This window comes from Dasypus novemcinctus, chromosome 10, assembly GCF_030445035.2.
Source record: "Dasypus novemcinctus isolate mDasNov1 chromosome 10, mDasNov1.1.hap2, whole genome shotgun sequence".
Classification (NCBI taxonomy): domain Eukaryota; kingdom Metazoa; phylum Chordata; class Mammalia; order Cingulata; family Dasypodidae; genus Dasypus; species Dasypus novemcinctus.
The window spans coordinates 16,433,262-16,442,634 of record NC_080682.1 but is presented as its reverse complement, the minus strand read 5'-3'; the positions used below and the strand labels follow the sequence as shown (position 1 = coordinate 16,442,634).

The following is a 9,373-nucleotide window of genomic DNA, read 5'->3' as shown; positions in this document are numbered from 1 at the left end:
CATCTTTATTTGAATTCATAAATATGTTAGCTTAGTAGGCTAATCTACTTTGCTTTTATTCTCAGAATACATGAATTATTTAGTACATTAGATATTAAACTTGTATATGGTTTTGGGGTGACCTGAAAATTTGCATTTCTAGCCAGTTCCCATGATTCTGCCTTTAAGGCTGGAATTCTTTGATTTACTCAGTTTTTCAAAAAGCCAAACATTGATTTATGTGTGCCAATTTTCAAACCCTCCATGATCATCTTCAAGATAGTATAGCATCCACTTTCCCACCTCGCATTTCAATGTCAAGGCTTGCTCCTCTTCTCTCCTCAAATCCGAGGTATTTTGGAATTCTTTTGAGGATTCTGTGAAACAAAGGTATAAAGTGTAAACATAATTAGCCAATAGATTAAAAAGAAGACAAGCACACTTGTCTTGGATACATGGTGAACTGACCCTGGATCCACACTGGGATGCTCAAGAAAACTGTTTCCTGCATGGTTTGTCTCCTCAGTCAATGTCCATAAGACTCAGAGAAGCTGTAGGAATATGCAGGTGCAGGCTCGAGAGACCGGCTTCATCTCCAACGTTGTGGAATGGGACTGTACATCACTGGGCTGGCCCTGTGCTCCCCTGCACCACCTGGACAGAGCCCGGGGAGAGTGACCTCCCAGGGTATCCACGTTGGAATCTGAGTAATGTTTATACTCCCACCTCAAGAAGCTGAAGTATGACTACCAACTCCTTAAGAGTGGGCTGCATATCATGACTTCCTCAGCAAGAGGACAAAGGAAAAAAGAATAACTTTTCAGGGAAGAAACCCTACAAACACCATTTCTACAAGGTAATCAAGGTCAGTGTCACCTGATAAGTTGAGTTGATAGCATGCACTTTTGATAGAATTGATTAGAATTGCACTTTATCTCTGTTGTATTCCTCCCCAGAATGCATAACCACTTGTCGAAGAATCAGACAAACCCAAACTGAAGGCCATTCTTCAAAACACCTGATCAGTACTCCCCAAACTCAAGGTTATAAAAATCAAAGGAAGCCTAAGAAACTGTTACAGCCAAGAGGGGCCTAAGGAGACATGATGACTAAATATCCTGGGTGAGATTATAGAACAGAAAAAGAACATTAGGTGAAGAAAATAGGAATGAAGGTTGGACTCTAGCAAACAATAATATGTCAATATTGGTTCATTAGTTGTGACAAATATGCTACAGTGATTTTAACAATAGTGGAAACTGTGTACTGGGTATATAGAAACTGTAATATTCTTGCAGCTTTTCTGTAAATCTAGACTGTTCTAAAACAGAAAATTAGGAAACAGTTATGTACACTATAAATATCACTCTGCGCATTTATAAACCCTCAATATACCCTGCTAGCATAAGACTGCCCTGTTGGTGTAAGATTTCCTCATAAATAAAAGTATAGACTTTTCACTGAGAAATTAAAATAAAATGAATAAAGCAATACAGAAGTACACAAAATACAGAGCCAGGTTCCCTTCATTCCCTCCCTGTTTCAATAACCACTTATTTTTCCAGGGGTAATTACTATTATGGATTTAGTATGATTCCTTCCAAACTTTTTTTCTACACACTTGCATAAATACGCAGTGACCTTAGGTTTTAAACATATTTAACTGTGTGTGTGTGTGAGAAAAACTGAGCCAGCATGCTGGGGCTGTGCATATATATAATAAAAGAATTAGGGAGCAGATGTAGCTCAAGTGGTTGAGCATCTACCTCCCACATGGGAGGTCCTGGGTTCGTCCCCAGTGCCTCCTAAAAACAACAAAAAAACAAGCAAACAAACGAAAAAAGCAACTCAGGGGAGCTGATGTGGTTCAGTGGTTAAGCACTGGCTTTCCACTACAAGGTCTGGAGTTCAATCACTGGCCCTGGTACCTCAGAAAAAAAAGTGTGGCCATAGGAACAACCCCCACCTTCTGCTCAATGAGATGAGAAACTGAAGCTGCTCATCCCTTTGTTCTCATGTGCTTCTCAGGGTGACCATTTCACCATATCGAACATCATTCTTGTGTTAGAAGATACAGTCCATAAATGCAAGTCATACACTTTCCCTGATGCTCAACAGCAATTCATGCCAATGCTGAAGAAAAATTTGATTATTGAATTTGTTATGAAATAAGATGCCAGCCCCAAAACATTGCCTTCCCAAGGGAATATATAAGGGTGATTTTGACTATATATGGGTTTTGCCATTCATGCTGACTTTAGAGACTAACCCTGAAGAAAGATGAGATGCTACCAAATACATACCTACTAGAAGTAGAATTGTTTCATTATTTGTTTATTTTTGGAAACATGTATGAAATATTATATTTATTATTCTTTAACTTTAGGTTTTCATTAATGTGAAGTCGAGGACTTTTTTTGAACAACTTTTAATGTCAGCATAAATCTATCTCTTTGAATGTTTAAACTACTGCATTGCAGTCATATTATAGCTGTGCCATTATTTATTTAAGTATCCCACTATTTATGGGCCTTTAATTAGTCCTGTTCAGTTTTCTAGAGAGATGCTGAGGGGAATGGAAGGCAGCGAGCTACCTTTCCCCAACTGGAGGAGGCTGTGAACTCAGTTTGCCCATTAGGCACAAGGTGGAAGATATAGAAAGAAGCCTCATAGGGAACTCCTCACAAGAGATAGAAGCTCCCAGCTGTTTCTTAGCCTCATGGAACCAAGGAGAAAGGGAGATGGCTCTTCTTCCAAGAAGGAGCTGTGCCTGGTCTTATCTCTTTTCTTTAGCTCCCTTGAACGAAAAGAGTCTCAAAGAGAGAGGTAGGCTCCAACCGTTAACCCTTTTGTTTATCTCAGCAAGAGCACCACCCCTCTTAACTATGGTCCATGAATATTTAGGAAATCTGACCATTCATTACTCTACTCTTTCTACCTGGTAAAGGATGGGGCAAGAGTAGGAAAGAAAGTAAGACAGGGTGAGAAGTACCTTGAAATTTCATCCCCAGAAGAACAATATTTCCCCTATTTATTATTGTGGTTCCTGTCAGTCCACAAGCTAGAAGGTAGCCAGAATACCAGAGAATTCCTGCCAGCACTTTTTCCCTCAAGTTTTATCTTATTATTTTACTTTTGGTTAGGAAGACAGCATTATAACCAAAAATGGCAATGGCATTAAAGGACTCCTGAGTGCTTTTCAGAGTTGCTCCAATGTGATCTCAAGAGTCCATGTTAATTCCTTTTTTGGAACCTTCCTTCTCTTAGTTGTTGTATTCTTAAAGAGCCTGTGCCATGAAGAGTTTGTCTAAGGTTTAGGCAGTAAACTCCTTATGTTCTGGCATTAAGTGCTAATCTGGCCTGCAAGGAGCAGTGAATTCATTCTGGCAGGGGGCTGGGGTGGCTTGAAGGGTTTGGACAGGTCCTCTTCAGGGAGCAGGGGCTCCCCTGGACTCTGGTGCTGCATGTTCTCCTGCTGGCAACGCTGCTGATCCTGATGCTTCTGCTGTTGCTCTTTACTGGCGTTCCTCATGTATGTGTTATATTTTACTATATCCTGGCTCATTTCATCCACTCTGTCCATGAGCAACTGCAGGTTCTTCCCCAAGTGATTGCTGCTAGTGAGACTGAGTGACTCATTCTTATTTCTGCAACAGCTGACTTCTTCTCAAGCTGCCACATTAGGACGTTGATCAGATGTGAATTTTTAAAAATGAGCATTTATTTATTTTTATTGTATTTTTTGAGGATACATAGATTGCAAAAAATGTTACATTAAAAAATATAAGAGGTTCCCATGTACCCCGCCCCCCTGCTTCCACATCAACAACTTCCTTCATCATTGCGGCACATCCATTGCATTTGGTGAATATATCTTGGAGCACTGCTGCACCATATGGATTATAGTTCATAGTCTAGTCAGTGGGTAATGGCAGGATATATTATGTCCAGGATCTGTCCCTGCAATATCATTTAAGACAAATCCAAGTCCCAAAAATGCCCCCACATCACATCTCTTCTTCCCTCTCCCTGCCCTCAGCAACTCCCGTGGCCACTTTCTCCACATCAATGCTACAGTTTCTTCCATTAATAGTCACAATAGTTCTATAGTAGAATACCAGTGAGTCCACTCTAATCGATATTTTATTCCTCTATCCTGTGGACCCTGGGATGGTGATGTCTACTCCAACTCTATATCAAGAAGGGGCTTAGAGCCCACATGGTTGATGGATGTGATTCTCCTGCGTGGAGTTGTAGGCACTCTCGAGTCCCTGGTGTGGTGGTTGAACATCTTCACCTCCCTGTTAGCTGACCTGGATAAGTCCAACAAACTGGAGAGGAGGAGTTGCAACTCTGCTGAGCCTCAGGGCCCAGCTGTCACATGACCAGTCCAAAGATTCAAGTCTCCTGGGTATGCACCAACCCTAGCACCAACCACAGGTTCAGTAAAAGTGACAGAAGAGGCATGTGTAGAAAGGTCACATTTGAGTCCAACTCCATCACATTCATGAACACAAATTCCAAAGTAGGGTCCACTGACAAGGCACTGAACTCCAGAGCCAACTGCCATGACTATAGAACTTATGTGTCTCCATAGCCCTCAGGAGCACCAGTATAGCCAAAGAAGATACAGATATGAATTTTTAATTACAATCGGCACTTTTTCAAACATGTGCTCAAAGATGATATTCGCCTTTTTGATGCTTTAGGAGAAAAATCCTTCTCTTTACAAACTTCCATCAGTTTAGGAGTCAGTCTGCATGCCTTCAGTGAGAGACACCCTTGAGCAGTTTGGATGGGATGGTAAATGAGAACAATAGATTCTTCTAAGAAGCTCTGTTAACTGAACTGAGAATCCAGGAGCCCAGGTAAGGAAAGAGCCATAGTATATGGACTGGTACAAGCCCATGTGAAGATGGTCATTGTTAACATGGCAAAGGCTCAGCATCATTTCTATCAGATATTGAACTTCATCAAAGTCAGCATCATTCTCTGTAAGCTGGGGGAAAGGAAAGCAGTTTGTAATTTCAAGCAGATCTTCTACAACCAGGCCCCAAAGCACTCCTTGGACAACTTTAGGTCCTTGGCCTTCTTTATAATGTTTTATTTTTTTGCTTTTTATTTTTTTTCAGGAGGTCCTGGAGATTGAACCCAGGACCTTGTACATGGGAAGCAGGTACTCAACCATTTGAGCTATATCCACTCCCCATGTTTGATTATTTTTAATATCACCAGGCCTTCAATCTGTACTTGCCTCACAGACAAATCTCCAGAGCCGCCTTTGCCTTTGCCTTTCCTGGCTGTGCTGGTGGTGGTGGTGGAAGATGAGGCATCAGAGCTTGTGCCTTCCTCATGGGACGCCATCTTCTAAGCCAGACAGGAAGAAAGAAACAGGATTATCCGGAAGCAGAAGTGTCCCTGCCAGCCCTTTTGAGGTGCCACCTTCCCCACTGCTTTCAGGTAGCCTCCACCTGTTGATTCAAGCACCTAGCAATGGCAGCAATATAATTTTGGGGTTTTTAAAGGCAAAGCTCATCAACCAATCAAACAGAAACCACTTCAAGGGACATTTCTTTTGAGTTTCACAGGGAATAGTTTCATGACAATTGACTTAGGGTGACTATCTCCTTGGTGTGACGGTTAGTCTTACCTGTCAACTCGGCTAGGCTGTCGTGCCCCGTAATTTAATCAAACACTAATCTAGGTGTTGCTGTGAAGGTATTTTGTAAATGTGGTTAACATATACAATCAGTTTACTTTTTAAGTCAAATGTGGATTGGCCTCATCCAATCAGTTGTAAACCTTAAGAACAAAAAGTTATGTGTCTGGGAGAAAAAGGAATTCTGCCTTGAGACTGCAGCATTAACTCCTCTCTGAATTTTCCAGCCTGCTGGCCAGACTTGTTAGGGTCCCAAATAGTGTGCACCAATTTCTTAAAATAAATCATGTGTCTGTCTGTCTATCTATCTATCTATCTCTGCATCTACCTATGTTTCCATCATTCATGTATCTATTTATCATCTAATCATCTATCTATCCTATTGGTTCTGTTTCTCTGGAGAATCCTCACTGATGCACTTGGTGCAAGTACAAGAAACCTTTCTCTTTTTCTTTATCTCTTTTATTGTGACTATCCTCTTACCCAAGACATTTTAATTCTATACTATGAGCAAAGCAACAATTGCAATGTGTGTGTGTTAGGTTCTGATAATGTTGCTTTTGCTTGAAAAATACTATTACGTAACAGAATTGGTGGTTAAATTTAACCTCTTTGGTAAGTTGTTTATAGGGATCATTTATTTTCATTTCTGAAATGCGATGGATATGGGATTATTGTTTATATATTCTTACACATCTGTGAACCCTCTGTAAAATTGGAACCCTCCCACTTCTGAGGTGCTGATTGGGCCACACCAGCCTTATCATAAAACAGCTAGGCTGTGGCTCCTCTTAACCCTTAACGAGACACCTCTTCCTGGGCCTGCAAAGAAGACAGTTGGGGAAGGGGAGATAGGTTTATGCATTGGTTTTGCAATTTACATTGTTAATGAGAAAGCAGAGATGAATTTCATTTTGAGGTACTCGATCTCTATAGGATGGGAATTATTTAACAGTGGAAAAGAGTTTGTATTCTTAAGTATTTAAACATTTCCTGATATTGTATATTACGTACCTGAAAAATGTTTTGGTCTCTACTGTGATTTGTTGTTTGTTTTATCAACCTGTATGTTCAACCAGTCATCAAAGAGGTAGATGATTTGTGCAAAGTCATGCCCTGGCAAGTGGGAGAGAACGGGACTTGAATCTGGGGCTTCTATGTCCAAATTTCAGGCTCCTCCAGTCTACCATTACTGCCACTGCATTTCTGTAAGTGGGAAATTCTTAAAGCTTCCTATAGGTAACTCTAAGGTGTTAATAACTAGGATTTAGAATCTCAACATTTAGTCTTAGATAAAAGTAAATTCTCTCACTCAGTTACTTTCTGTTGAGTTACCATGTTTATTGCCCTCACAACAATTATCATAGTCAATAATTATCTATTTTAAAAAAATATCTGTCAATCCCATTAGATTGTAAACTGTATGAGTACAGGGATTTCTCTGTCTAATTGACTGCTGCATTCCCAGTATATTCCAGATTTCCATACATAGTAGATACCAATAAATAATGGTTACAGGAATGAATAAATGAATGAATTTCTTATTGATGACTGTAATCAAAGTTTATGGGATCATTGCAACTGGGGCAGAACTAATTCATTACGTTATAAATAGAGCATACTATGAATCTTGGGATCACTGAAAAAAGGATGTGACAAAGGGGTGGGTGGGAAACCTGAAAGACAGCCAAAAAAAAAAAAAAAAGACTTGAATGTTAGGCTCTGGGAACAGTGGCTCTTCCTAAGTGTTTAGTGGAGAGCAATTGTGGACAACTAAGAAAGACAATGTTTTTAATATGGTCTATGTTCTGTGTTTAGATTTTTCTCTCTCTTACAACAGGCTATTTAACCTGAATTTCTTTTCAAGGATTCGTTTTTTTCTTCTTTAGTGTAATTCATTCTGGCAGTTTTTGCGAGATATTCAAAGACATATTAGACACAGCCTTTGCTATCAACAAGCTCAGCATCTGACTTGTGAGATAGAACATGGACATGAATTGCTTCCTAATAATATAGTATAATATGAGACTGCTTGTCCATTGGAAGGGAGGGATATTATCACAGTTAGAGGACAGAGGAATGAGAGGAGTCATGTAAGGCTTCATGGTAGATCTGAGCTGGCCCTCAAAGGATGCCTATGAATTAATGATTAATAAATTACATTGGTAATTTTGAAATTTGTAGGCACTGTGCTAACAGAAAAAATTTCTTCCTACAAAGAGGTCGCAGTGTGCTTGAAGGAGAGAAATAATGGTACTAAAGTGTTACAGGTATGATGGAGTTATGTAGAAGGTACAGAGGGAACATAGGGGAGGATGTGTGACTTGTCCCGGGGTGGGGAGGGTGATCAGGAAAACTTTCTTTGATGACGTGTTGCTGGACTGAATAGCTCAATAAAAATATGTTCCCTTAAAATATTTATGTCATAGAAAAAAATGGGTGGTATGTCATTTAGGTTTTAACCGTTTCCCTTATTTTAAATAGAAAAGATTTAATAACATAGGGAGATAGGTGCTTACCAGATCAATGAAAGGAATGGAGAAGCAGGCTATAGGCTGGACCTCCAGAAAGGACTCCTACAAAAACAGGACAGAAACGGCCACCCAGGGGACACTACTGCCTCTACCCAGAAGGGGAACTGGGGAGTCATTGATGCAAGTTTTGGATCCAGACCTTAACCCTACCTGCTAGACTTCCCATGGTAAAATGGATGCCTCATACTCACCCATCTCTCTCCCCATGTTCATCAGTCTACTTCATGCCTTGAGGGAGTGCATCTGATTGGCAGAAAACTAAATTACATCCTAAATTGCTAGAGAGTGTGGAAGTGTTTACCTTTTTGAGTTCTGAAGTATATGAAGACTTACCAGTTGTTGGTGGAACAGTTTATGAACATACCACAATATTCCAAATACCACACGATTGAGAAGTGAAGAAAAATAAGGGGGAGTATAACTGTTGACTAAAGTAGATTTATTGTTATTGTAATTGTTGTCTTGTGTTAACTGAATAACATGTAACATTGATATTTTTTAAAAAAACTTTAAAAAACTATATAGAGATTTTTATTTAACCCCACATTCATGAAGCTCAAGTGATCAGGACCAATTAATGAAGATGTAGTTCAGAGATCATGAAAAGTAGCAGTTCCTCAGGGCAAAATATGACCCTAGAAGGAACACTTGGAATCATTGTGTCCAGCTTGGTCCTTTCAAAAATAAGGAAACTGAAGCCCAGAGTGATGCAGAGACTTGTCTGTGGTTACATATACTCCTACTAGCAGAGCAAGGCTAGAACCAGGAGAGTGGCATGGTGTGAAGAGAGCTTAGTCTTTAGATTCCTAAATACTTGCGGTCTCATCCTGGGTCTGTTTTCTGTTAACTACTTAATTTTCCTTTTTTGAAAAATGAAGACAATAATACTTAGTAGCGGTTATTGAAGGGATTAAGTGAGATCATCTATATAATGTGCCTAGTATATAGTAGGTGCCCAATAAATGCTGGTTCTTTTTTCTTCATCTGGGACCAGAACATCAAGTTGCCTTAGTTGGTATGACTTTATTTTCAGCAAGACAGCAGCATTCATTTTCTCAGGCTCTCCCAGTAAGAAGGTCCATATGTCCCAGTTTACTGAGGACATTCCTGGCTTATGCCAGTTGTTCCAGTGTAGTTGTTAATAGCATCTCCTTTCTCTCTCAAAATTGCCCTGATTTAAAAAGTAAGTCACATAATCTTC

The 9,373-nt window shown here is 39.8% G+C and overlaps 1 non-coding gene and 1 pseudogene across 1 annotated transcript; both read right to left on the bottom strand.

Annotated features, from left to right (window-relative positions):
- Nucleotides 1-475: 475 nt before the first annotated feature.
- Nucleotides 476-679, bottom strand: LOC111763750 (small nucleolar RNA SNORA73 family). The gene has a single exon (XR_002796553.1). It is a non-coding gene; the product is annotated as a small nucleolar RNA SNORA73 family (small nucleolar RNA).
- A 2,563-nt stretch (nucleotides 680-3,242) lies between these two features.
- On the bottom strand, nucleotides 3,243-5,343 carry LOC101426830 (eukaryotic translation initiation factor 3 subunit H-like; annotated as a pseudogene).
- Between the last annotated feature and the right edge of the window lie 4,030 nt (nucleotides 5,344-9,373).